Raw genomic sequence first — 27,643 nt, forward strand, 5'->3', positions numbered from 1 at the left:
TATCTCATTCTGTGACTTAGAATGCCTTAACCCTCTGGGAATGAAGCCCAGTAGGTTTCAGCCTTATTTTACCCACCTCCTATTCAAGATGGAGTTGCTCTGGTTCAAACGCCTCTCACAATACTACCACTTTTTGGAGCCATCCCCCATAGTCATCAGCAATCTCTGTGGCAGTGGTTCTTGTCCTTGGCTGCACATTAGAACCACCTGGGAACTGTAAAAATGGAGACACCTTGGCCTCAGGCTTAGAATTTCTGCTGTAGACGATCTAGGGTAGGGTCTAGACACGAGGAATTTTAAAATATAACCAAGTGATGATAACGTGCAGCCCAGACTAAACCATATGAGGGAGCAACAGAATGACCTGGTGGGCTTGTTAAAACAGAATTATGTGTCCAGGCACGGTGGCTCACACCTGTAATCCCAACACTTTGGGAGGCTGACGTGGGTGGATCGCTTGAGCCCAGGAGTTTGAGACCAGCCTGGCAACTTGGCAAGAACCTGTCTCTACAAAAAATACAAAAATTAGCTGGGTGTGGTGGTGCACTCATGTAGTTCCAGCTCCCTGAGTTGGTCAGGGAAGCCGGAGCAGGGGGCTACTGAGGTGAGAGGATGTCTTGAGCCAGGGAAGTAGAAGTTGCATGAGCCCAGATTGCGCCACTGCACTCCAGCCTGGGTGACAGAGCAAGAGTCTGTCTCAAAAACAAACAAAAAAAACAGAACGATGAGCTCCATCCCCAGAGTTTCTTATTTACTAGGGTTAGGCGTGGGGCTTGATAATTTGCATTTCTAGCAAGCCCCCAGGTGATTCTGATAGTTGATGTTGCTAGCCCAGAACTACAGCTCTATGGAAACAGAAATCTCAGTCCGCTGAACTATGAACTCCACCCCACCCCAGCCCACCCCTACTCCCATATTAACTTCATAATTAGCTCCAGGAATGAACTTATAAGTGTACTACTAGATTTTTTTTTTTTTTTTTCCTTGAGACAGGGTCTTGCTCTGTCACCTACGCTGGAGTGCAGTGGCACAATCATAGCTCACTGCAGCCTCAAACGCCCAGGCTCAAGCAATCCTCCCACCTCAGCCTCCTGATTAGCGGGAACTACAGGTATGTGCTGTCATGCTCGGCTAATTTTTAAATTTTTTTGCAGAGACAGGATCTCACTAATGTTGCCCAGGCTGCTCTTGAGCTCCTGGGCTCAAGCAATCCTCCTGCCTTGGCCTCCCAAAGTGCTGGGACTACAGGTGTGAGCCACCATGCCTGGCCTACTACTAGATTTTTTTAAAAATATTTTAATATATAGCTTCCTACTTTCCCAATAAGAAGTTGAGGTAGAAGTGATTTGGGAGGAAACTGAAATCATTTTCTGGTAATTACCGATTCACTCCTTTGGCTATTAAAAAAAGTTTATCAAGACTTTTATTACAAATAATACATATAATATAAAAAGTGCAAATTTCCTCCTTGGAGGAAATAGACTGTGAGTTCAGTGCGAGGTAGAAGGTAGTGAAGGTGTTTAGGATAAGCCACTGTGGCATAAAAATATTTTGAGCTGAAAGCATTTGAGTTCCTGAGATCCCTTAACTGCCTAAAAGCAGGACTTTTGAAAAGACCTCAATTGTCATAAATAAACCAGGGAAGAATGACTTTTATCATCAGAGACAATGAGAAGTCAGACAATGAGAAGTAGGCACCACACCAACAGTCATTGTCACAAACCTGTTATAGCTCCCATTTGTTCTGCTAAGCATCCATTTAGCTTTCCTAAAAGTCATTTGCTTTCCCATAAGCACTCTTTTACTCGCTCTCCTTTACCTATTAAGATATATTTAAACCTCAAATTCTAACTGCCCTTTTAAGTCACATTTCTTTGTGAACTCCCTTTCATATATACATAATTAAAATCTGTCTTTTCTTGCTAATCTATCTTTTGTCTGTTTAATTTGCAGGCCCCCCAAAACTGGACATAAGAGGGTAGAGGAACAGTTTTTCCTCTCTGAGTTGGGAATGCAGACGGGGGTACTGCAAAGTCACCTACTTATTCACTGAGAGCTGCCTGGGTTTGACTTTCAAGTTGTCCATTGAACACCGATATCCCAGGAATCCTGTCTTCAGTGATTGGCTGTTCTGTTCTTTATCTTCTCTCCTCCCCAACTCCTGCACTCACAATCCGCTAACCCACCAAATGGAGCATGTACTCTCTTGTTCTCCTGTTCAGGTTCCTCTAGGTTCAATACTTTGCCTTTCTGGATGGGGAACAACTCAAAAAGGCCAACTTGGATATTTGCTCACTGTGATTTCTATGCTATTTCCATCACTGTTGAGCAGAGCAAAACAGGTTGGCAAACCTCAGCTCTCATATGGAACTCAGCCTTGGGAAGAGATTGAAGGAAAAGTCAGTTGGCTCTTCTGCACTGGCATTGTAGGGCAACTTGGCATAGAGAAAAGAGCCCTGGGTTGAGGATTAGGAGACCTGAGTGTGGTCCCAGTTCTACTTTTTGTCATTTCAACTGCCATGGGCTTTCATTTCCTCATTTATAAAATGGGGTTTCCCACCACATGGGACTGTTTGGAAGATCATATAGGAAAATGGAAGAGAAAGCATATGGCGCTCAGGAAAGTACTTGTATTCTATTGGAGCTCAGCAGAGCATCCTACTTCCAGCACTTTGTAACTGAGAAAGGACTCCACCATGCTTGTATCCCCATCTCATTCTATAAACATCATCAAATGCTGTAGAATATATCCAAACAAACCAGAGTGCATGTGTACTCATAAAAGAAGGTATGGCAGAAGCCCAGTTGGAAATTCAATCTAGATTGGCCCCAGAAACAATTTTCTATTGCACTTTGCATCCATGACTTCTCCTACTCCTCATATCCATTCCTCCTTCCAACCTGGTCCCCGGGCCTCATTCTTCTTTTCTAGCTTATAGTTTCCAAACTCAAGAGAAAATTTTCTTTCTGTCTCTCAAAAGGAAGAGATTCCCAGTGGCTTAGAAAGGACAATGCCTAGCTAGCCCCTGAACACACCCTGGCACCTTATAAAGGAAGTTTTTTTAAACTAGCTTTTTTAAAACTAGGATGTTTTATGAGCAGTAGCCCTTGGCCAAACCAGGAGAACAAAGGAGCTCTCTTCCCTTCGTTGGACATTTAGAAATACATTGTAGATTGTTTTGTTCACTTGTTTTACCAGAAGTATGCATAACTTCAGTAAGCAGGGGAACCAAGGATCTTTTTTTAACTATAAAAATAAATTTTCTTGGCCAGAACTATTACTGTATTTTATCTTTGTTGATTGTTATATTCAACTATATATATAATATACATATATAGTTGAAGAAGGCAACCATATAGTCGATATATATAATTGAATATAACAAATATGTATAGTTGAAGGCAAGTATATATATAGTTGAATATAACAATCAACTTATATTATTGAATATACACTTATATTATTATTGAATATACACATATATTGAATATACACATATACACACATACATACACATATATGTGTATATTCAATATGTGTATATGTCTATGTTTGTGTGTATATACGTGTATATATGTGTGTATATGTATATATAAAGGGGGCAATATTTTGAGAGCACTAACCCAATGTACTTTTATCCTCAGCAACTCATAATGCCCAGTTTTACTGAGGCTCCCATATCAACTCAGACCAAAGTTTCTTCCACAGCATCAAGAGGATTCTTCTTAGCCATTTAGCCAGGAAGCTTGGTGCCCCCAGGAGGAAGGAGGCTATAGTGAGGGTTGTTCATTCTGAAGAGGTAAAAGCATGAGAAAGGAAAACACAGGTAGATCCAGAAGAAGACAGAGTTGGTTAGATGCCACTGCCAGGGTTCTAGCCCGCCTTCCCTTGCTGAACCTCAAGGAGAGGAAGGTGTAGAGATACCCAGCTGGGCATCAGGGAGCCCAGGTTAACTGGTTGTAGTGGCTCCATTCCCAGGCATGGTCTGGGGAGCCCACAGGCTTCTAGGAGGAGCCTAGCTTTTAGCTTCACTACACCCAACAGTGAGGGGCAGTGACGGGTAGTCCCAAAGAAGGCAGAAGCAGCAGAGGCAGCATCCCTGGGCCCCTACATCCTACGTGTAGTGTACAGAGTACCTGAAAGTTCCCAAGTGTCCTATTTGGATGACATGAAGGGGTTGAGGCTTGACCAAATAGCCAAAATCTGGTGTCAGGATTAAGAAGCCTCAGTATGTAGTGTTGTTTTGTTTTGTTTTGTTTTGCTTTTAAATCAGAAGGACATGTCTGAGAATCCAGTATTTGTGTCAGGAAGAGACAAAAAACTAGATGATCAGGCAAGAGAAGAGGGAGGAAGGCAGACGACATGTGAATCTGAGGCCTCCTCCCTGTGCCACAAGATCATATACACTCCCATATACCCTAGAATGTGACCCTGGAAAGGAGCAAGGAGAGGAAATTGGGAAGACTGAGCATTGGCGCACACTCTAAGTCATTCCAAAGAGGTTACTTAAATGGCAGAAATGGAGATCCTAGTGATTTTGCAAGTTTAAAGACTTTCCTTCTCAAGGTGCTCAGTGGGTTGAGATCTTGAGGGAAAAGTTTAGCCAGTTATGGGAAAATACAGTTTTATTTCCTTTGTACAACTGAGTAGATTCTAGTGTAAAAGTTCAACCCTGCCCCACATCTGTGGTATTAGTTGAATTACATAAATTGTTTGCCCTTTGGGTTTATGTGCTTTCTTGGTTTGCACAATATTCAGTCCCAGAATCCTTGAAGAACAAAGTATCCACACACACGCCTTGTGACATCATAATCCAGTCACTGATATGACTGCCTCTCTGATTCTGAGTCATCAGGCTCCACCCATGCTCTGAGGTCATCCTGGGTTCTAAAAGCACCTGGAACACCTCTATGAGCCATCATTAAAATGCTTTGCCTACTTTCATCATCCTGACTTCACTTCCTTCAGTGGAAACGTCTAGAAACTATGTTATGGTCTCAAATTTTTTAAAGTAATTTTCAGAGTGTTTTACTTATATTGTTTCATATTATCCAAACAGCTCTATTAGAAGAAACGGTAGTAATTCCATTTCAGAGCCCAAAAATAGATGCTCAGAAGCTGAGGTGTTATCAGTCAGGGCCCAGTCCTGAAAACAGAAATGAAACTAGGTACTTCAACAGAGACATTTTAATATAGGGGATATTGGTTGCCAGCATTTGTATCCTGGATCTGCTCACACCAGCTTGTGAAATTCAGGGATGCCATGTTGATAATTTAAAATTATCCATGGTGAATGATTTATATTATGGGAATTGGCACACATTACAAATTGGTTTCTTTGTGGTTTTTGTTTTTCTAGAGAACTGGTTGTTAAATATTTACAAGCATACCACTCGTTATAGATATTGAAGGGCTGGAAAACAGTGAACATTGTGGTAACACAGAGATAGTCCCTGTAGAAAGCAGCTACCACACCAGGGCTGGGAAACAAAGGGAAAAGGTTAGGCTATGAAAACCTAGGAGATCAGAGGAGGGGACCCCAGAGCCTGGGCTCAGACTGGAGAGGAGGGGTGGCTGCTCCTCCCGGTGCTGAAACATTTGAGGGGGCATGATGACATCATAACACTGGACAGGGAGTGCTGAAGAAAACTGGAGGCCAGAACCTACTGCTGATGCTAGGGTGAAGCTGACAGGGATAGCAAGGCAACAGAAAGAAGAGTGTCCTCTTCCTCTCCTTCCTTGAGTCTCCCTCTATCTAGCACCCTGGCAGAGCTTCACAGGGACTAGCGGCAAAGGAGAAATGTGGTTTGCAGAGTCTCAGATGCACCATCTCAAAGCCACATACAGAAGGCAAGTTGGTGTGAAAGTCAATTGCTTAATAACTAGCACATTTGGTGATTTGCTCAGGTCACATGGCTTAGTAAGTGTGGTCTATTTTGCTTCCTAGGATTTCTCAATGTCTAGATAAGCCCTTGGTATATAGCTTGCACTCATAAACATTTGTTGAAGGAAGGAAAGAAGGCAGACTAGACTAGCCCAGTTCTCCGGCCCACATTTAAAAGCCCATGTTGATGTTTAAGCACCCCACTGCACCCAGTATTTCTTTATATAACCCAGTTGTCTCACACTGGGGATGTAGGAACTACATAAGGAGGTACCAAGCACAGCTTGTGCTTTGGAGAAAAGCAGATCTGGATTCAAATCCCAGCCCCACTATTTAAGAGTTGTATGGCCTTGGGCTACTCAACATCTGAAGCCTTGGTTGTCTCATCTGTAAAAGGGAGATAGCAATGGTACGAGGCTTAAATAAGGTAATCGTATCTGGCATGTTCAATCCATGGTCTTTGCTACTTTTTTTTTTTCTGAGGTGGAGTCTCACTCTGTCGGCTGGAGTGCAGTGGCGTGATCTTGGCTCACTGCAACCTCTTCCTCCCGGGTTCAAGTGATTCTCCTGCCTCAGCCTCCTGAGTCGCTGGGATTACAAGCACGGACGACCACGCCTGGCTAATTTTTGTATTTTTAGTAGAGACGGGGTTTCACCATGTTGGTCAGGCTGATCTCGAACTCCTGACCTCGTGATCCACCCGCCTCGGCCTCCAAAGTGCTGGGATTACAGGCGTGGGCCACCGCGCCCGGGCTTTTTGTTTTGTTTTGTTTTGTTTGTTTGTTTTGAGATAGAGTCTTGCTCTGTCGCCCAGGCTGGAGTGCAATGGCGTGGTCTCGGCTCACTGCAACTCCGCCTCCTGGGTTCAAGCGATTCTCCTGCCTCAGCCTCCCAAGTAGCTGTGATTACGGGTGCCCGCCACCACGCCCCGCTAATTTTTGTATTTTTAGTAGAGACAGGGTTTCACCATGTTAACCAGGCTGGTCAAACTCCTGATTTCAGGTAATCCGTCTGCCTCGGCCTCCCAAAGTGCTGGGATTACAGGGGTGAGCGCCTGGCTGATCTTTGCTACTATTATTCTTACCCCACAGCCCAAAAGGTAGGGCAGATAAGAGCCCGCTAGGCCCAGGCTGGGGCCAGTGACCCCGCTGTTCTGGGCTTCCCTCTCCTATCCCGGGTGCTAGCCAAGACCCGGGATGGAGGAGCAAGGATCTGCCCAGGGCTGCCATAGTCCGGCCAAGAGTTGGACAATGGAGGCCAGGCTGGCCAGGGCCCAGCGCTGCAGCCCGGTAGGGTCTCATAAACTGCATTTGGAACCTCGAGATGGGAATCTGTGTTTCCTAACACTTTGTTCCAAAGCAAGTTTGCACCAGCCAGAAACAAACGCGGGTGTGGCGGTTCCTCACGTTCAAAACGAAACAAAAATAAAGAAGACAAAGAGAACTCCGGCCCCCAAGCCACAGACAACCTCTAGATCTTTCCCCAGGCAAACTGTGTGGCAGGAGAGGAGGAAGCGCCTTTGTAGCTGCCACTGGGACTCAGGGCCTCAGAGCGCTGCGGTCTCGGGTGTTCAGGTCCATGGTCCTGAACCCCAAAGGCTCCAGGGCTCCAGGGGTGGCGCTGACGGGGTTCGCCCTGCCCAGCCGGGGCGCCGGCCGGGGAGGGAGGGGAGGGCGCATGGCTGGGCTCAGCCTGGCCGCGCCCCGCCCCGGGAAGCTCCCACTCCCCCTGCCGGAATCCTGGGAATGTCACCGCCCGGGGAAGCATCTGGCTGGCCTCTGGGCAGAGGGTGGGGTCAAACCTGGAATTTCTCGGGTGCTTTTGCACAAAATCCCCGCAAAGGGGAATCGGCCCCGTGAAGCTGAAGCCCATGGAATTGAGAAGGAGGCTGCCCACTTCTTCTCCGGGCAGCCTTTGTCACCACCTCTTCCAATCTCCGCCGGGAGGGCGACCGCACTCTCCTTTCCCGTTCGGAAGATTCCTTCTTTGTGTCGGCGGGGGCAGTCCTTCCGGAGCTGGAAACCGAGGGACCCCGGCAGGCGTTTCCAGCTGGACTGTCGCCATCTTGTGGCAGGACTGGGTGGCCACACTGGCCCAACGGCCAGATCTGCATGCCCACAAATTTCTTGGGTTCCAAACGTACCTTTCCTTCTTTCCCCAACCTGCTAGGAACTGGATTTTAAAATCACGTTCCCTGAAGATGCCTCTGTTCTGTCCTCTCCCAATTGCACGGGCGTGTCTTCCTAAAAGCTACTCTGCTCGTTGGAGAGTCCACTGCAAGCCTCGCTGAGGGGCTCTGCGTTAAATCCATTAAAACCAACCCATACGAGGCGCCAATCCTCCACCAATTTCCCATGAGACAAACCAATGATTAAGAGGACAGAGACGCACTCTGGTTAGTGATGTTATTATACTTGATGAGTATTATTAAAGGACCCCTGTTATTTAAGACTCCCCATTATTATTGTTCTTATTTAGCATTTATAATATATTCTGTATTTTCAAAGCATTCTAAGTCTATTATCTCCCTGGACTTTCCAAACACTACAGAGAGGCAGGCAAGTGACAGCTTCATTTTATAAAATAGGGAAACTGAGGCATTGTAATTACTGCAGAGTGCATGGATTCATGAGTCAACAGTACTCACTTCCTTCTAGCCTATTATTGTCTTACTCCAAACTGTCATAGATTCCAGTAGGTGGTAAATACACATCCTAACCTGGGAAATGAGTTTCTCTCACCCACTTTACAACCCATTGTAATCACATTAGAAACCCAAGTGTAGAAGTTTTCAAACTTAAAGAGTCATGTGCCATTACACTGAGCATATGGGTGATGTTATTTGTATTTTATTTTATCTTTACAAGTCAAACACAGTCCTTTTTTTTTTAAAGTAGGGATTCTATAATCAGTAAACCAGGCACGTCTTGATTTGAAAAATGAATTGGTTTTTAAGACAAATCCTCCTTCATTTGACACAGCATGCAGAAAAAAAAGATGGATAAAAAACCCATATTATTTTAAAGTCTATTATCATCCTGAAGACAAGAAAAAGTGTTTTCTGCTTTCAGACTTTGTTTCTTGTTTTCAAAAGAGTTTTCAGTCTTATCAGTGGGTGCGCTTATATTACCACAGTACCTTAAGTTCCTTTGATAACTTAGTTTTCTCTCCAAAAGCAACAACAAAATAAGTAATTTTGTTCTGTCCATAGAAAGCAGTAACATGACACACTCCTCTCACCTAGCCTCCCCAAAAAGAAAAACATACAGTCATTTTGGATGTCTCGAGTGGAAAGGTTTGGTTTTAAATTTGGAGCCTGGAGCCGGGTCAGAGTTGAGACAAAGGAAGTTTTTGAGAGGCCTGTCCTAGCTGCTAAGATCAGCCTAGGCCCTGAACTTAGCAAAGCTAGAAAAATTGAGGAAGTTTGTCCTTGGACTCTTCCCATACAACTTTAAGTGAGTGTCTCTTTTTACTCAGTTCTCACCAAAAAAAAAAAAAAAAAAAAAAAAAAAAATTATAAATGTCCGTGTTTAAGAAAGTTGTTGGTTTGGGAATCAGGTTAGCTGTCTCAACTTCTTATGTTTATTCATATCATTCATTCACTCGGAATGTATTTATAAATTGTATTAATCAATGGCTACTTTTATGGGCCTATGATAAGCAAGGCACTTTAGATTTATTATTCCTATGCTGCAATCCTTCGAAGTAGATTCTCATTATTCCCACTTTACAGGTGAGGAATCCGAAGTTCAAGAAAAGTTCAAATAACCCATTCACAGTTGCACAGCTAGAGGGAGAGCTGGGATAGATCTATAAAGCTGCAACTCCTGTGCACACAGAAATATGAAGCCACTTTCACCCTCTGGAATCCTTCAGGTAGGAAAACAACACTGAGAAGTGTGTATGGTAAATAGAAAATTGGGAGTTAAAAAATAATGCAAAGTGATAAAACACTGCCAGTAGTAGGGAAAGGGCTCTGTGTGTACAGCCAACATTTATTATGTCTGTAGAGTGGACTCTTACAGGGCCAGCCGGGCTCAGTTTGTCAGCCAGCCCTTCAGCCTCATCTTTTTGTCCTCTGACTTTAGGCCAGCCAGCCAAGGTGGGAGAGGGTGATGGAGAAGCTCATGACTTCCTAAACTCTTTCAGACTCCTTCAACTTCCAGCTAATGGAGAAACAGGTTCTTCAGGAAGACCCCAGCCTTTGCTGCATACAAAGAGAGCCCAAAGCCCTAGGCAGTCCTAGTTGGAAAACAGAACTGTAGATGCTTACTAGTATGGTAAGCAGAAATTTTTCAGGGCAGTGAAGCATACACTGAATAAGAAAGGGGTGAAACAACAAGGGAAGAGGCAATTTCCACTCAACTATAAGATTAAGAAATTAGAAGGAAATTGATAGGCAATATGAAATAGTGTTTGAGACTATCTCTTTGGAGCCAGGCTATCAGGATTGCCATCCCAGTTCCATCACTTCATATTAATAGCTGTGTGACTTGGGTCAGTCATTTGCCCCTTCTGTGACTCAGTTTCCTCATCTGTAAATGAAGAAACTCATAAGATTGATGTGAGGATTACATGAACTAATGCATTATGCTTAGAGCAATGTCTGATCTGTGGTAAACACAATGCAAATGCTAGTATTTATTATCATTGTATTTCTTGAATTGAATTTGAATTTGTTGATGAAAAATAACTTTTCAATCAAATATATATGGGCTCCTATCCCTACGGTGTGGTCCTGGGTAATTTACCCAATCTACCTGAGCTTCAGTTTTCTGCATCTGTAAATAGGATAATAACACCACCTTACAGGAGCATTGTGAAGATTAAATAACATGCATGGAGATACTCATCATAATATTGGTCATATAGTAATGGCTCAATAAATTCCCATTTCCTTCTTTTCTTAATTTAGCATTAGTGAACATTTTTGGTGTGTTTACTGGTGGGAAAAGAATAGTACAAATGAACATATGAGGCCAGGTGCATTGGCTCATGCCTGTAATCCCAGCACTTTGGGAGGCCAAGGTGGTGGATCACCTGAGGTCAGGAGTTTGAGACCAGCCTGGCTAACATGGTAAAACTCCATCTCTACTAAACACTCAAAAATTAGCTGGGTGTGGTGGCATGCTTCTGTAGTCCCAGCTACTCGGGAGGCTGAGGCAGGAGAATTGCTTAAACCTGGGAGGCAGAGGTTGCAGTGAGCTGAGATCACACCACTGCACTCCAGCCTGGGTGACAGAGTGAGACTCTGTCTCAAAAAAAAAAAAAAAAAAAAAAAAAAAGAAAGAAAAGAAAAAGAAAATGTGAATAAACGTAACTTATAATTAAACTGTATAAATTAAAGTACATTTTATAATTAAAAAGAGAAGCCTGTGGTTTATGGGGATATCATGAGTACCTAATTATAAAATGACAACCAAGCAAGGCTGTTCCTCAGGAACACTGTGAGGCACATCAGCAGCAAGTCTACCTCTCCTTTTCTGTGCCATTTTTGTTCAGTTTCAATCTTGCCTTCGCTTCAGACTGCCTGAGGGCAGGAGCTTCCGGACAGTGGAGATGGTAAGGAAAGAGACTTGGGACAATTCACCAAGGGGTCACAGTGCTCACAGTTGCTTTAATGCCTTTCTTTTCCCCTGAAGCCAGGTCAGAGGGGCTGCAGCAGGGGCTGAGGTGGGCTCTCTCAAAAGCAGTTGGCTGGGGTGGACCTGTAGTTATCTGTATCCTTGCTCCTCAAAGTGCAGTTCCCAGCTTTGGCAGCAAGAGTAGCCTCAACAGCCTCGAGGAACTTGTTAGAAATGCAGAATCTCAGGTCCCACCCCAGACCGATGGAACCAGAATATGTGTTGGAACAAGATTCCCAGGAGATTTAGATGCATGTGAAAGTTTAAGAAGCCCTGAGCTGAAGCTTACGAAGCCCACTGTAGCCACTTGATCTGAACGGATGCTGGGATTGAGATACTTTAAATTGTGTGTCTTGTCTTCATTTCGTCTTTCCTGAATCTACAGTGTGCTTTATAAATGAAAAAGACAATGGCCTACTATGGAGAGTGCCCACTTTAATTGATCGGAACTCTCAAGAGGCTGAGAAGTAAGAGATGACCCAGATAACAAGTGAAACTCACTTCAGTGGCAAGCATAGAAGACTATGATCTATCAGTCAGGCATGTCTATAGGGGACCTTCTGTGTGCCAGGCACCTACTGTGTGCAAGCACTGTGGATGATGCAAGGAAATGGCATGGTGCCACGGGAAGCCCCGTCCTGGCAGTGCTCAGGAGATGCGGGTTCTTGTCCAAACCTCACTTTTCAGCAGCTGGGAATTCCCCTCACCCCTCGGCATCTGCATTTACCATCTGAAAAACAAGTAGGTCATCAACTCTAAAGAGATGTGATTCTAATAGCCCTAGCCTCATATCCTTGGTATAATTGGGTAGATAAAATGATTTTAAATGATTACACATGAAACCGAGGGCAACTCAGGACAGGATGTGATTAAGAGCTGAGCTGTGCGGAGTTGGCAGCGCGGGGAGCACTGACTCCTGGAAGCTGTATGTGAAGTGCAGAAGTGTCTGGAATCCATAAACTCCTCCTCCCCTGGCTTCCAGAGCCTCTATAGAGGAGAGGGGGGGTCTGGATGGACTTTCACACTTGGCCACTAGGTGTCGCTGTGATGATGTGAAATCTACGGCTAGCAGGGAGGCTTACGGGGAAAATCTTCTAGCCCCTCCGGGTAAAGAAACAAGGCTGGCTTCCAGACCTGGAAACACAAGTTTCTGAGTGCTGAGGGGCTCAGAGCACAAGGTTGGCTTGGGTCTAAACAGGAACCAGTGCATACATTCCACCCTGCCCAGGCTGGCTCAGATGACATGAAAGTAAGAATGTCAGCAGAGGGAAGACAAACCAAAAGCCTTCCTTCTCCTAAGGAAATAACCAGCAGTTACTAGCAGAGAACTTAAAGCCCCCACGCCCTGGTCATTCTCAGTCAAGAGACCCCACCTACACACTTTTCGGACATCAGAGTGTCAAGGACCTCCCTTATCACACTGGGTCTCCACCATGTTCTGGGCTCTGCTCCTCTACTCCTCACTTGCCCTATAGATAGTAAGGAATTTGAACCCAAATCAGAAGCGCTTCCTCCACAGACCTGATCCCAGTAGAGTTTTGCTCCGGCAGTCAAGTTAGGAGGCTTCAGTACAAGCCTAAGGCCCTAGCCTGGTCACTCTGTCTGGAGGTGAGCAGTGTTTGTTCCAGACCTACCAGTGCTGTTCAACGTTCCAACCCATGCTATTTCCCTGCAAAAAGGTTTGCGTGGAGGGAGAAAAGTGGCTCTGATTAAGGCTCCACTGTGCCACGCTGAGGGCTGTGCACTTTATACGTATTGCTCATGAGCTCGCTTCCCCCGCACTGCTTCCTACTATACACCCCAGCTCTGCTCCTGAGGAACAGCGTAGACAAACCAAAAGCCTTCCTTCTCCTAAGGAAATAACCAGCAGTTACTAGCAGAGAACTTAAAGCCCCCACGCCCTGGTCATTCTCAGTTCTGTTTCTTGACGACCATGTGATAATATGTGTGTGTCATTTCATCTTTCTGAGCCTCAATTTCCACATCTGTAAAATACAGGTATTAACTTCATACCTTACAAGGTTGTTTAAGCATGCTTTGCAGCTTGTAAGATGCTATACAAGAATTACATAGAAGCCAATTTTTTATTTTTAGATTTCTTATAGTTTTAACTTTTTATTGAAGTATAAGATACACACTGAAATGTGCACATGTCATCAGTGTATATAGCCCATTGAATTTTGAGACTGAACATACCAGCACCCAGACTGAGAACAGAATACTACCAGCAGCCCAGGGACCCTGCCTGCCCCTTCCAGGCACTCACCTACTCGCCTCTCACCCCAGGCTTATATTATCCTGACTTGTAAGAGCACAAATTAATTTTTAATTTTTATACTTAATATAAATAGAATTATACAATATGTGGTCTTTTTTCTTTGGCTCTTTCACTAAACTTCCATGTTTTTACATATAATAGTTCATTCATTCTACTTGTTTTAAGGTATTCCATTGAGTGAATAGACAACAATTTATCCATTCTAGACCTGATGGATATTTGGGTATTTGTCTGTTGGGGGAAGCTATTATAAATAGTGCATATTTGATGGTTCTAGTACATATCTAGTACATATCAATATTCATTTCTGCTGGACACAAGACTGATTACTATTTTCTCTTTTGTGTCTCTTTCAAGTAAATTTGGGTTTGCACATGTGAAAGCCTCTGTATCTTGATGTGACAAGCACACCACTTTCTGGTAGACTGTCTGGAAAGGAATTTGAGAAAGTTAGGACTGGCAAAATTTCATTAGCTCCTAAAGGTGCTTCCTTTTTTTCTTTTTCTTTTTTCCCACACTACCTTACCAATGTAAGGGTGTTTCCTTGAACAGATGTGTGGCTGTATTTCAGCCCTGTACAGCCACCACAGCCCCGTTTCGTATGTTTTAGTCCTGTCTCCAAAATTAGGTTGTCAGATCATTCATCATAAAGGACCATATTTTTTCCTTGTCTTATACCACCCACTGAGCTGACCAGGAGTTGGAAACAAGGTGGATGGATGTTCAACTGTTTATTTTCTTATTCAATTCATTGGCTTGGACCACACTAGACTGGACTAGACTAGCCAGTAAAGGAAGAATTGCCCCTATAGAAGCTCCATACCATTCTGGAGTGGGAAAAAATAGTGAAAAAGGGCAAAAGTCTCTTTTCTAGAAGTCTTGGAAAAAGATTGGTGTTTCATTGGCTCTGATTTGGTCACATGCCTGGCCCTGAAAAAAAAAAATTAATCCAGCCAGAGTCCTGCAATGCACATTTGCCTGGTTTTTAAAACCATGTGCATATATACTTTTAATTAACTTTTAAAATCATAAAATAAAGAAAAGTACATAAAGCACACAGATGGAATATAGTGAACAACTATGTAATCACTATGCAGATCAAGAGCAAAAACATCACTGGGATCCCAGAAGTCCTTACTTCATGTGTCTCTTCCCCGTCATAACTCCCTCCTTCCTTCCCTCTAGAGATAATTATTATCCTGACTTTTATAGTAATTACTTCCATGTCTTTACAGTTCTGCCAAATAAATATCCCTTAATATAATTTAGTTTTGCTTGTTTTGAACTTTATATAGATACCATGTGTATTCCTTTGTGTCTTACTTCTTTCACTCAACATTGTTTTATGATCGATCCACGTTGTTTCGTGTAGCTGTAGTTCATTCATTTTTATTCTTATATAGTATTTAAGTGTATAAATATAACACAATTCACTTATTCATTTTATTGTTGTTGGATATTTTGGGCTGATTATGAATAATGGCCATCATTCACATGGCCATTTCTGTACACATTTCCTGATACATATGTATATACATTTCTGTAGGGTATAAATTTAGAAGTGAAATTACTGGTTCATAGTATATACATATCTTCAACTTTGCTAGATCCTATCAAATTGTTTTTAAAGTTGTGTCAATTTACACTCCCATACTTTTGCTGTGTGTGAAATTTCTTGTTATTTCACATCTTTGACAATACTTTGTATTGTCAGACTTCTTAATCTTTGTCAAATTGATGCTTTTACATGGGTTTTCATTGTGGTTTGAATTTGTATCTCCTTGCTTATTGATGCAATGAGTGCCTTTTAATATATTTATTAACCATTTGTACTTCCACTTGTGAGACATGTCAAATCAAAGTCCTTTCCCCTTTCTGGATCCAAGCCTTTTTTTTTTTTTTTTCGAGACGGAGTCTTGCTCTGTCACCCAGGCTGGAGTGCAGTGGCGCGATCTCAGCTCACTGCAACCTCCGCCTCTCGGGTTCAAGCAATTCTCCTGCCTCAGCCTCCCAGATAGCTGGGATTACAGGCACTTGCCACCACGCCTGGCTAATTTTTGTATATTTAGTAGAGACAGGGTTTCCCACGTTGGCCAGGCTGGTCTTGAACTCCTGACCTCGTGATCTGCCTGCCTTGGCCTCCCAAAGTGTTGGGATTACAGGCGTGAGCCACTGAGCCCGGCCTCTGGATCCAAGTCTTTTGTCAGTTGAATGTGTTGGGAATATCTCCTCCCACTCTATTGTTTCCATTTCTTTCTAGTATATTTTGATAAACAGAAGTCCCTAATTTTAATGTAGTCTGATGTTTTAATCTTTTCTTATATGATTGGTGCTTTTGTTTCTTATTTAATATACCTTATTTAAGATATGTTCAAAGTCATGAAGATATTCTTCCCTATTATATTACTCTCTATTATCTCCCACAAATTCTGTTGGTTTTCCTTTCATATATCAACCAATCTCAATCGTTCTGAGATTAGCTTTTGTGTATGATGTGAGGTAAGGATTCAATTTAAAACTTTCTCACATGGATACTGATATGGTTTGGCTGTGTCCCCATCCAAATATCAACTTGAATTGTATCTACCAGAATTCCCACAGGTCATGGGAGGGACCCTGGGGAAGGTAATTGAATCATGGGTTGGTCTTTCCTGTGCTGTTCTCGTGATAGTTAGTAAGTCTTACGAGATCTGATGGGTATATTCCACTTTTGCTTCTTCCTCATTTTTCTCCTGCCGCCACCATGTAGGAAGTGACATTTGCCTCCTGCCATAATTCTGAGGCCTCTCTAGCCATGTGGAACTGTAAGTCCAATTAAACCTCTTTTTGTTCCCAGTTTCAGGTATGTCTTTATCAGCAATGTGAAAACGAACTAATACAGATACCTAACGACCAGTGTTGAAAAGGCTGTTCTCTTACCAATGCTCTGCAGAGCTCCCTTTTAAATAAATTCCATGATGATATGTGTCTGGATTGGCGACTGCACTCTCTATTTCTTCCAATGGTTATGTGTCTATCCCTACATAAATACCACATTATCTTATTTATTATAACTTTGTAATAAATTGTGGTATCTGGAAGAGCATTTCCTCCCACCTGGTTCTTTTTCAAGAGTATATTGGCTATTTTTGATCTTTTGTATTTTTGTATAAATGTTAGAATCAGCTCATGAAGTTTCAAAAAATTGTTAGAATTTTTATTGTGGTTCCATTCAATCTATGGACTATAGATGCATTTCCAGAGAATTGATATCCAATTTGTGAGTCTTACAATCCATCAAGATGGACGGTATCTCTGCATTTATTTAAGTCTTCCTTAATGACTATTAATGAAGTTTTAAAAATAATCTCAAGGAGCTTTTATACCTGTTTTATTATTAGAGTTATTCTTAGGTACTTGATACTGTTAATGCACTTGTATACAGCTTTTTGGGGGTAATTTATCTAACTGTTGTTTCTTTTCATTAAACTTTTTATTTCAGATCATTGTAGAATCATATGTAATCTTAAGACATAATACAAAGAGATTCCATGTATCCTTTACCTAGTTTACTCTGATGGTAACATCTTGCAAAAGTAGCTTATGATATCACAACCAATAATAATATTGTTATTAACATTGATACACTCAAGATGAAAAACACTTTTATTACCACAAGGATCCCTCACCCATTTTACTCCCAACCTCACCTCTTCCTAAATCCCTGGCAACCACTAATTCATTCATTCTATAATTTTGTCATTTAAAAATAGAAGCATACAGTATGTAACATTTAGGGATTGGTATTTTTACTCAGCATAGTTCTCAAGATTTTCATTCAGATTGTCATGTATCAATAATTTGTTCCTTTTTCCTTAAACATTAGGTGAAATTCTCCAGTGGAACCATCTACACCTGGAGATTTCTTTTTCTGGGATTTTAAAAATTATAATTTAAATTTACTTAATACTTTAGGGCAATTTAAAATATCTCCTTCATATTGGGTTAGTTGTAATAGTTGGTTATTCTCAAGGAATTGGTTCATTTCATCTAAGTTGTTAAATTTTATGAGTGTTTATCCTTTGAAGTCTGTGGGGTCTGTAGTAATATCCCCTGTTTCATTCTTGATAGTGGAATTTGTGTCTTTCTTTTTTTCTTTGCCAGTCTTGCTAGAGGTTTATCTCTTTTACTGATCGTTTCAAAGAATAAACTCTTTGTTGCATTGATTTTGTCTACTCTTTTGTTTCAATTTCATTGCTTTCTACTTTTTATTATTAGCTTCTTTCCTCTTGCTTTGACTTTATTTTGCTTTGCTTTTCTACATACTTGACATGGAAGCTTAGATTATTGATTTGAGATTTTCCTTCTTTCTAATATACGCTTTGTGCCATGAATTTCCCTTGAAGTACTGTTTTAGCTTCTTTCATTTGTTGTATTTTTATTTTCATTTGGTTCCATGTGGTTTTTTATTTCCCTTGAGTGGAGTATAGAAACATTCCTTTACAGCTCTTTACTCTTTCCCATTTGTAATATAACTGTTTCAAATATTACCTCTACATACATTGAAGAACACAGGAGAGAATATTACAATTTTTGCTTTGACCCTTGAATATAATTTAGAAGACTCAAAGGAAGAAGGAAAGTCAATTTTATTTACCCATATTTTTGCTTACTGTATTTTTTTCTTCCATCTCAATGGTCCAAGATTCCTGCTTTTATTATTTCCTTAGAGAATATTTCCTTAGAGAATATCATTGAACTGGTCTTTGAGGGTCTACTGCAACAATTTTTTTAAATAGAAACAGGGTCTCAGAAAGGATACTCTATATTGTAAAACCTGCCTAATTTTTCTGACTCTTATGAAAACTATTGCCCATGCATACTTCTACTTTTAAATAAACAACCTTGATGATGTAACTTGACTTGCCAGAGTTACAGAAATTTTGTCCTCATTTAATGAATAAATTGTACATATTTTTTTCTAAAACAATAAAGAGAAACAGGGTCTCGCTCTGTCATTCAAGCTGGAGTGCAATGGTGTGATCACAGCTCACTGCAGCCTCAGACTCCTGGGCTCAAGTGGCCTTCCTGCCTCAGACTCTCAAGAAGCTAGGGCTACAGGTGCATGCCACCATGCCCAGCTACTTTTTTTCTTTTTCTTTTTGTAGAGACAGTCTCACTATGTTGCCCAGGCTGGTCTTGAACTCCTGGCCTCAAGCAATCTTTTAACCTGGGCCTCCTAAGGCACTGGGATTACAGGCAAAGCCACAATACCAACCAAGTTCTTTTAGTTTTCCTTCACCTGAAAATATTTTTTTATTTCCCATTGATTTCTGAATGATATTTTCACTGGGTATAGGATTCTCAGTTGACAAGTTCTTTCTTTCAGCACTTGAAAACTATTGCACCACTTTCTTCTGGCATCCATAATCTCTGTCATTGGAATTGTTTTTCCCCTTTTGGTAAAGTGTCAATTCTCTTTTATAGCTTTCAAGATTTTTCTTTCTCTAGTTCCTCAAAGTGTGACTCCTCGTGAATTTCTTTGAGTTTATCCTGTTTAGGATTTGCTCGGCTTCCTGAATCTATAGGCTAAGCCTCTTGCCAAATTTGGAGAGTTTTCAGCCATTACTTCTTCATGTCCTTTTCCAGCTTTGTCCTCTTTCTCCTCTCCTTCTGGAACACTAATGACATAAATATCATTAGTGTCTTTTGTCCTATAGGTTTCTGAGGTGCTATTCATTTTTTTCTATTTTTTTCTCTGCTATCCAGATTAGGTAATTTATATTGTTCTCTTCTGTTCCTGCCATTCTGTGATTGAACCCATCTATTGAGTGTTTTATTCTATTACTGTATTTGTCAGTTCTAAAATCTCTATTTGGTTCTTCCTTATATCTTCTATTTTCTTGATGAGGCTTTCTGTTTCTTGTGGAGACAGTAAAGCTTTAAAAGCTTTGTCAAATAATAATAGTTCTGTCATCTCAGTGTTGCCATAATTTTTTTTCATTCAATTTGAGATTTTCCTGGTTCTTTGTATGATGGGTGATTTTTGGCAGAAATCTAGAAATTTTGAGTATTACGTTATGAGACTCTGATTCTTACTTAAATAAGATTTAGCCAACTCTCTGTGACATCACTGTGGAAAGAGAAGAATGGGTACCACCTAATTTCTGCCAGGTTGGGGTAGAAGTCTAGGTTCACCACTCAACCTCTGTTGATACTCAAGGAGAAGGGGTGGCTCCTCAATATAGTCGGTTGGGGTTGAGAGTTCCTGTTCCTCAGTAGGCTTCCACTGATAACTTCCTGGCTAGGAAGAATAGTGTTACCTTGTTACTGCTGGGTGGGAGTGGAAGTCACAGCTCCCTACATAGTCTCCACTAATGCCATGTGTGAGGGGGAAGGGGGTTATTTATTATCACCTGGTGGAGATGAAAGCCCTGCTTGGCTTTCACTGAAACTACACCAGCAGGTGACTGGTGAGGGTGGAACTCTAAGTGCTCCACTTATCTTTGCTGGTATGGGTAGGGATGGAGTCAAAGTTTTTTCTATGGTGTATGGCTGAAGTAGAACCATAAGTTTTCTAAATTTTCTCTCCTGTTAAGTTTATAATTTCGTGGTCCTTTGGCTAGAGAGAGCAGGCTTTTTTTTAGCAATTTTTTTTTTCGGTCTGTGCCCATTTACATTTCTGGGATGCCAGGCTCTCTAGCACCCAGTCTGGGACTTATGAGGCAAAACAAAACAAAAACTAAAACAAAACAAACAAACCAAATCTGGGGAACTTGCTAACTATGGTTTTCTCTCTGGGTCCTGAAGTTCCTAACCAGTCTGTCTTCTTGCCTTCACTCTTCAGAGCCTTCTTATGTTTGTTATATATATATAATGTCCAGGATTTTTAGTTATGGTCATGAGAATAGGGAAAACTACATCTATTTTACCTTCTAGAAGCAGATAATAGTTCATTTTGTATATTGCTTTTATATCCAATTGTCTTGCTAGAATTTGTGTTAATTTTAATAGTTAACATAAAAATTATTGCATCTTCTGTTTTTAAAATATTTTTAGTTAATTTCAAGATCTTCTATTTTGCTTGTTTTCACTTTAGAAACTTTTTTCAAATATCTGATCACCCTTTGCTATTTGTTCATATTTAAGAACAAAAAGGCCAGGCGCAGTGGCTCGCACCTGTAATCCTAGCACTTTGGGAGGCTGAGGCGGGCGGATCATGAGGTCAAGAGATAGAGACCATCCTGGCCAACATGGTGAAATCTCGTCTCTACTAAAAATACAAAAAAAAAAAAAAAAAATTAGCTGAGCATGGTGGCACGTGCCTGTAGTCCCAGCTACTCGAGAGGCTGAGGCAGGGGAATCACGTGAACCCAGGAGGCAGAGGTTGCAGTGAGCCAAGATTGCACCACTGCCCTCCAGCCTGGGCAACAAAGCAAGACTGTGTGTCAAAAAAAAAAAAAAAAAAAAAAAAAAAAAGATAGTGAAACTAGAAGGTGTTTTGTGTGCAGCAAACTTACGACTGGTAGGCTTTGCTGTACATGGATCAGGTGGGGACCCAGCTATTTCACTGAGGAATTTCCAAATATCAATAAGTTGAGCACTTGTCCCTACAGCCAGTTTCTTTGGGAAAGAATCCTCTAATCACGCATTGAGATGGCATTATGCCATTTGTTCAGAGTTTTGAAAGTGGAAACAGGGAGTAGAATGAGGATCCAACAACACTTATAATTGTCCCTCTATTTTTCATTGTCATGTCTCACCCTGCCATGGTTCTTGTGGATTTGCAAGTGTTTATCCACTCATCAGTGTTCCACTGAGTGATTTATAACCTCCTACACTCTGCAATCAGTTCTCTCTCCTCCATTTGCTTTCCAACTTGCAAAATTTTGTTTGCATCTCTTGAGTGCTAATGTCTCTTCTTTTTGTTCTTGTGTCTTTATATATTTCCATCTTAGCTAGTAACATAATTACTCATTTTCTCACCTGCCAGAAATCAGTACTCACTTTAAATTCCTCTTCTCTCTCATCCTTCCACATCCAATTGTTCAGCAAGTCTGACTGTTATATTCTAAATTTCTCCAGGATACATATTCACCAATACTACTTTAGATCTGGCACTTATTATCTCTTACTTGAACCATTATACAAACCTCCTGGAGAGTAGCTTACCTTCAATCCATCTTTTTGCGCATCACTACGTGACTTTTTTTGCTGTAATGGAAAAGATGTCTATTCCTGTGATAGCAGGATCTTCTACCATTACTTGTCCTCTCTGACTCCTCTAGAGAGAATTAGTTCTACCCTTCTCTGTGCAGCTTTGGTGTCTTATGTATATGGCTAATGTGGCACACATCATTCAGTTCCATATTATTTATTTATTTTGCATTTGACTCCCACTAGATCATGAGCTTCCTTAAGCCAGGTACTAATCATGACTTATTTAGGTTATTATCTCCAGGCCCTAGCATAGTACCTAGTAAAAGGTAAATTGCTTACTTTAAGTAATAAATGAATCACATGGCACATGTATACACATGTAACTAACCTGCACGTTGTGCACATGTACCCTAAAACTTAAAGTATAATAAAAAAAAAGAAAAAGAAAATGTGGTACATATACACCATGGAATACTATGCAGCCATAAAAGGAATAGGGTAATGTCCTTTGCAGGGACATGGTTGGAGCTGGAGGCCATTATCCTTAGTAAACTAATGTAGGAACAGAAAAATACTGCATGTTCTCACTTAGAAGTGGGAGTTAAATGATGAGAACACATGGGCACACAGAGGGAAACAACACACTCTAGGGCCTATCAGAGGGTGGAGGGTGGAAGAGGTAGAGGATCAGGAAAAATAACTAATGGGTATAAGGGTTAAGACCTGGGTGATGAAATAATCTGCACAACAAAACCCCATGATACAAGTTTACCTATGTACCTGCACATGTACCCCTGAGCTTAAAATAAAGTTAAAAAAAAAGTAATGAATGAGTCATGAATCAATACATATGTGTATCTTTTATATCCATTTATATGTCTTTGGGCTTACATGATGCATGTATAGATGTTTCTATCTCTGTGTATGTGTACAGGTACATGTGTTGCTACAATCTGAGGTAAGTTCACCTTCTGAAATTTTAGATAATAAAATTAATTTGAATGAATGTGATTAGTCACTTTTGATTAAGTAAACTATCTTGAGAGATTCTTATACATGTGTTACTGATAAAACTTGAATGCTTCCTAAATATTATCAAAGATCTATGGTTTCTTTCAGATAGCTAAGAAGTTAAAGTATAAGTCATATAACATAACCCATATTGTGATTAATTTTAATAAGTTCAAAATAGTAATGACAAAACAAAAACTCAGAGGTAGACTTGTAATCTGTTCACTGTCACTTACCATTCTGGAACTCTTCATTATTTTGCGTAGATCTAAATTTCCCTCCAGTATCATACCCCTGCCTAAAGAACTTCCTTTAATGTCTTGTATTTCAGGTTTGCTAAATGAATTCTCTCAGACTCTGTGTGTCTAAAATAGATTTGATTTAACTTAATTTTTGAGATCTTTTTAACCAGGTATTATATTCTGAGTTGATAATTTTTTGTCTTTCAATATTTTAAAGATATTGCTCCACTTTCTTTTTTCTTGCATTGTTTCTCAAGAGAAGTTTATTGCCATTATCATCCTGTTCCTCTGTATTTAAGGTTTCTTTTTTTCCCTTTCGGTTACTTTCAAGGTTTATAACCTCCTACACTCTGTAATCAGGTTATTTCTCTGAGTTTGGATTTGTGATTTGTTGTTTGTTTTTTTCCCATCAAATTTGGAAATTCTCAGCTATTATCTCTTCAAATTTCTCTTGTTTACTTCTTCTATAACTATATGTATATTAGACTCTTTGATGTTGTCCTACAGCTCTTGGTTGCTATATTCTGTTTATCTCCCTCACTCTTTTTTTTCATTTGTATTTCACTTTACATCATTTTTATTCACCTATCTTTAGGTTTGTTGACTCTTTCTTCTACTGTATCCAATCTGCTGATAAGGCTGTGTGTATGTTTATGCCTCTTGTTTTTTATTTCTTTATTTGCTTATTTTTATTTATTTATTTATTTATTTTTGAGACAAGTTCTCATTCTGTCATCCAGGCTGGAATGCAATGGCACCATCTCTGCTCACTGCAGCCTCTGCCTCCCAGGTTCAAGCAATCCTCCTGCCTCAGCCTCCTGAGTAGCGGGGACTACAGGTGCATGCCGCTATGCCCAGCTGGTGTTTATGCCTCTTGTCTATCCATTCCACTAGATCCCATAATACCACACTCATAATTATTTCAAAGTCAACTGCCTGATTATTCCAATATTTGGGTCACCTCTGGATCTGGTTCTGTTGATTGCTTTCTCTTTGGACAATGGGTTGTCTTTTTTCTTGTGTTTGTATGTATGCATGTTTCATAATTTTTTACTGAATGTTGGACCCTGTGATAAAGGAATAGTAGAGACTGATGTAAATAGTATTTACTCTTGGAAATGAAGTCTTTTCTCTGTTCAACTATTCATGTGGGAAGTTCTGTCAAATTTTTCAGTAGTTGAGCTGGGTTTGGGTTTTGTTTTTGCTACAATGATCTTTAGTGCACCAAAGAATTTAAATAATCAGCTGCTATTATCTTGTTCCTAGTGTGGGGCCTGGAGCACTAGAGGAGTGTTCTCAGTGTTCCTGTTCCACTCTCATCTCTCTTTGGACTTTGTATTCTTGTGCCACAGGTGGGGATGGGGGCATCTCTCCTCATCTTGCCTCTGCCTCACTGATAAGGCTGCAGTGGCTTGTTACTCAGTGCAAGGCTCTTGGTTGGGGCAAGGAAGGCTTTTTTATTATCATAGTTCAGCCTCAGTCTTAGGTTCTGTGTGCCTGGGCCTTGAGGGTGAAACTTGCTTGGCATTGCTGCCCCTTCCACATCCATGGAAGCCATTTTCTGCCTTGTACCTTTATGGATTCTTGGGCAAGAGAGGGCTTCCTGCCTCACTTCCAATGAGAGCAGATATGTTGTTTGTGTCACTACAGGATACTGGGCCTGACCAGGTTTCCTGCCCTTCTCCAGGGACAGATGTTTTTTGTTTCTACTCTTCTCTCAGAAGCAGATTAACTTTGTCTAAGATTGGGGTGGAAAGGGCTTATAATCTAAGAAAGAAAAGCTCTAAAGTAAGCATTTGCCTTGGTATGTCCCGGTACTAACCAGGGACAAAAACGTACCCCAATATAGATGTTTCTGGTCATTTGGCTGGCGTCTTTTAGCAAAAAGATGGTTGTTACAGCAAAGCACCAGTGTTTCTTAGGATAACTCACCTCCTTTTATCCTGACTTTCTGTGCTTATCAAGTAATTTCCTGGAATTACGTTACTTCTCGCTTTTCTTCCTTCTGGAAAGAATTTTTGTTGTAATCTTAGCAATTGTTATTTAAAAATAGCTAATAAGTCTGATGATTGAGAATCCTAGAACTTGATCACTCATAAGAGAACTGTATCTGGCTGACCTAATGAGCTGAGGACCAGGCCCCAGGTCCATGATGAGCCCAGAAGATCTGATGATCTGTGAAAATGGAAAATATAACTGGCCAACAGAGACCTCCCTCCCTCCATTCCCCTACATTGACTACAGTACCATATTGTGAAATACAGTATTCAGCGTATTTTCAGTGTTACCCAAAGTACCATCAAAGGATTGACAGCATGGTTACAATATAAGCAAATAGCCTGAGAAAATCTCATGTCAGACTGATGGGTTCTTCTTTAGTGTGAAAATGAATATGGCCAAGCACATGAAAAAAGGTATACACAGCATTATCTGTATATGCACACATGTACATACAGAATTCATATTTATATACACATCCGTAGATTCCGTTGGCTATGCTGGTTGCTAAGGTGATTCTTGCTGGAGTAAATACAGCTTTGCTGGTCAACTCAGACAGAGAAACCTTCATTGAAGACACATCAGATCCTCTTTTGAGAATCTCTCCCCTTTAACGAGGTCCCTCTTCCTGCTCACTCCTTCCCCAATGCCAGGCAGAAACACACACTGCCAGCTGGAGAGCAGGTTCAAAGTCTGAGGAGCTCTATGTGGGAAGCCTCATTTAACACATGGAGCCCAAAAAGAAACAGGAAAAAAAACCTCAATGCTCAGCTGAATTCCAGAAGCCTACTCATTCTAATAGTAACAGATGAGTAGGAGAACAGGAAAGCAAGTGTCATGATCCCACCCCTCCCTGTTTCCCTGGCTCCCTTCCATGACCATTCCAGCCTCCTCCTCTTCCCCCAACTTTTGGATCTGAAGCAGCTCTAATGCTTAAGTCTGGAGACCCAGCATCTTTTACTTCTCAGTCTTTCAACATTTTGGCCTTGGAGGCAACTAAGGCTCTACTAAAACTGAAAGACAATTTTCTAAGAGGATGAGATAAAGAGCTTTGGAAAATCTCCGCACTCCTTCCTGGAGAGACAAGCAGTTCTTTAAAACAGCACAGCCTGTAGAGTCAGAGACTCCCTTTAAACCCTGTTGGCCACAACACAGGGGCAGGGTCAATAGGGCCAGTTCCCCCACATGCTATTTCTGAGTACAATTTTTATATCTCTAAACTCCAATTCTATATTTTTAATTCCTTCTTTTAAAAATATTTCTCTGTCTCCCTAATATGAGATGGAACACAGTGATTTATATTTTGAGGTCAGGCTTGGTCTTTGGATATGCTATATATTTCTCCCCAGATTACCCCAGAGGCAACACTCAGTCTCTTTGCTGGTTTTTCCAAGAAATCCACTCATGCCAAATTTGGGAGAGTTTAGTAGAATTAACTTTAGCTTTGGTGAAGTTACAAGAAAAGGATCACATCACAGAATACGAAGCCTTCTCCCGTTTTCCCAGCCCTTCCTTCCCTCTGCTGTCCTTCCTCTCTACACATGAACCCCTCCAAATTTTTCTCACTTGATTAAACATAATAATTTTTCTCTCTCTCTGAAACCTTAGTGCTAACTAACATCCAGAGCCTGGATGAGGATGTGGGGTGGTTGAAAGGAAGCTGGGAAGGGAGTAGGGTGTAGATTCTACCCAAATTTACTTAAACATGTTCATCACAATGCTCAGGGGGAAAAAAACCTCTTCATTAACATAATATATTCTCTTTAGAGCCTAGTCATCTTACAGAAAACAAAACTTTCCCTCCGATATAAGGAAATATATACTTCTCTCAAAATGTGTGGGTAACAATAGAAATCACTTTTGACTCTAAGCCCAAACACTTTTTCCTCTTAGCCAGGAAACCTCCTGGCTAAGTCTCTTGTGGGCATGTTGTTCTCCTTGGAGAAGATTGCTCTTTTTTTGTCAGAACTGCTGGTCTCCACTCAGCTGCCTAGTAACTGGAGCCATTTCTACCCACTCTTTCTTCTGGCAATGGCTGTTCTGCTCCTCTGGCCCTACCCAGTGGTAAAGCATGCAGCCCACGGAGCCACTAGTGATATTCTTCTGAAGTGGGACAGGTCTGTGTCTCTCATTCAGATTTATGACTTTTATTGCTCTGGTGCTTAAACATGAATCCTGTTACAATTCTTATACATTACTTGCTCTCTCAGTTTCTTAGTGGCTCTTCTCTTGGAAGGATATCCCTCAGTATTGCACACAAAAATAACTCTTTATATCAATCTTTATTCATTGGCCCAGGACCGGTTCCACTGCCTTGACTTCGATGTATATCCCAGGTGTGTGTCTGTGTGTGGTGAGGGGGATACAATATACAATACTGTTAATTCTGGCCTCCTAGGCATCTTCACCGCTATCTACCTAAATGTTTGTCTGTTTCTTTCTCCCAGGCTCCTTGTGCAAATAAAA

General features: G+C 41.1%; 2 long non-coding RNA genes across 5 annotated transcripts in view; one reads left to right on the forward strand and one right to left on the reverse strand.

Annotated features, from left to right (window-relative positions):
• The window catches only part of LOC129057709 (uncharacterized), a 96,826-nt gene extending 87,026 nt beyond the window's left edge, over window positions 1–9,800 (forward strand). The window contains exons 4-5 of one of the 4 annotated variants that reach the window (XR_010136297.1): window positions 994–1,111; window positions 9,619–9,800. This is a non-coding gene — a long non-coding RNA (uncharacterized LOC129057709). The remainder of the gene's footprint in view (window positions 1–993; window positions 1,112–9,618) is intronic. The other 3 variants (XR_010136298.1, XR_008522431.2, XR_008522430.2) reach the window with 3 other exon arrangements.
• Window positions 1–27,643, reverse strand: part of LOC129057708 (uncharacterized) — a 98,424-nt gene that overhangs the window by 16,501 nt on the left and 54,280 nt on the right. Inside the window, exon 4 of the long non-coding RNA XR_008522428.2 lies at window positions 25,112–25,184. This is a non-coding gene — a long non-coding RNA (uncharacterized LOC129057708). The remainder of the gene's footprint in view (window positions 1–25,111; window positions 25,185–27,643) is intronic.

This window comes from Pongo abelii, chromosome 12 (genome assembly GCF_028885655.2).
Source record: "Pongo abelii isolate AG06213 chromosome 12, NHGRI_mPonAbe1-v2.0_pri, whole genome shotgun sequence".
Lineage (NCBI taxonomy): Eukaryota > Metazoa > Chordata > Mammalia > Primates > Hominidae > Pongo > Pongo abelii.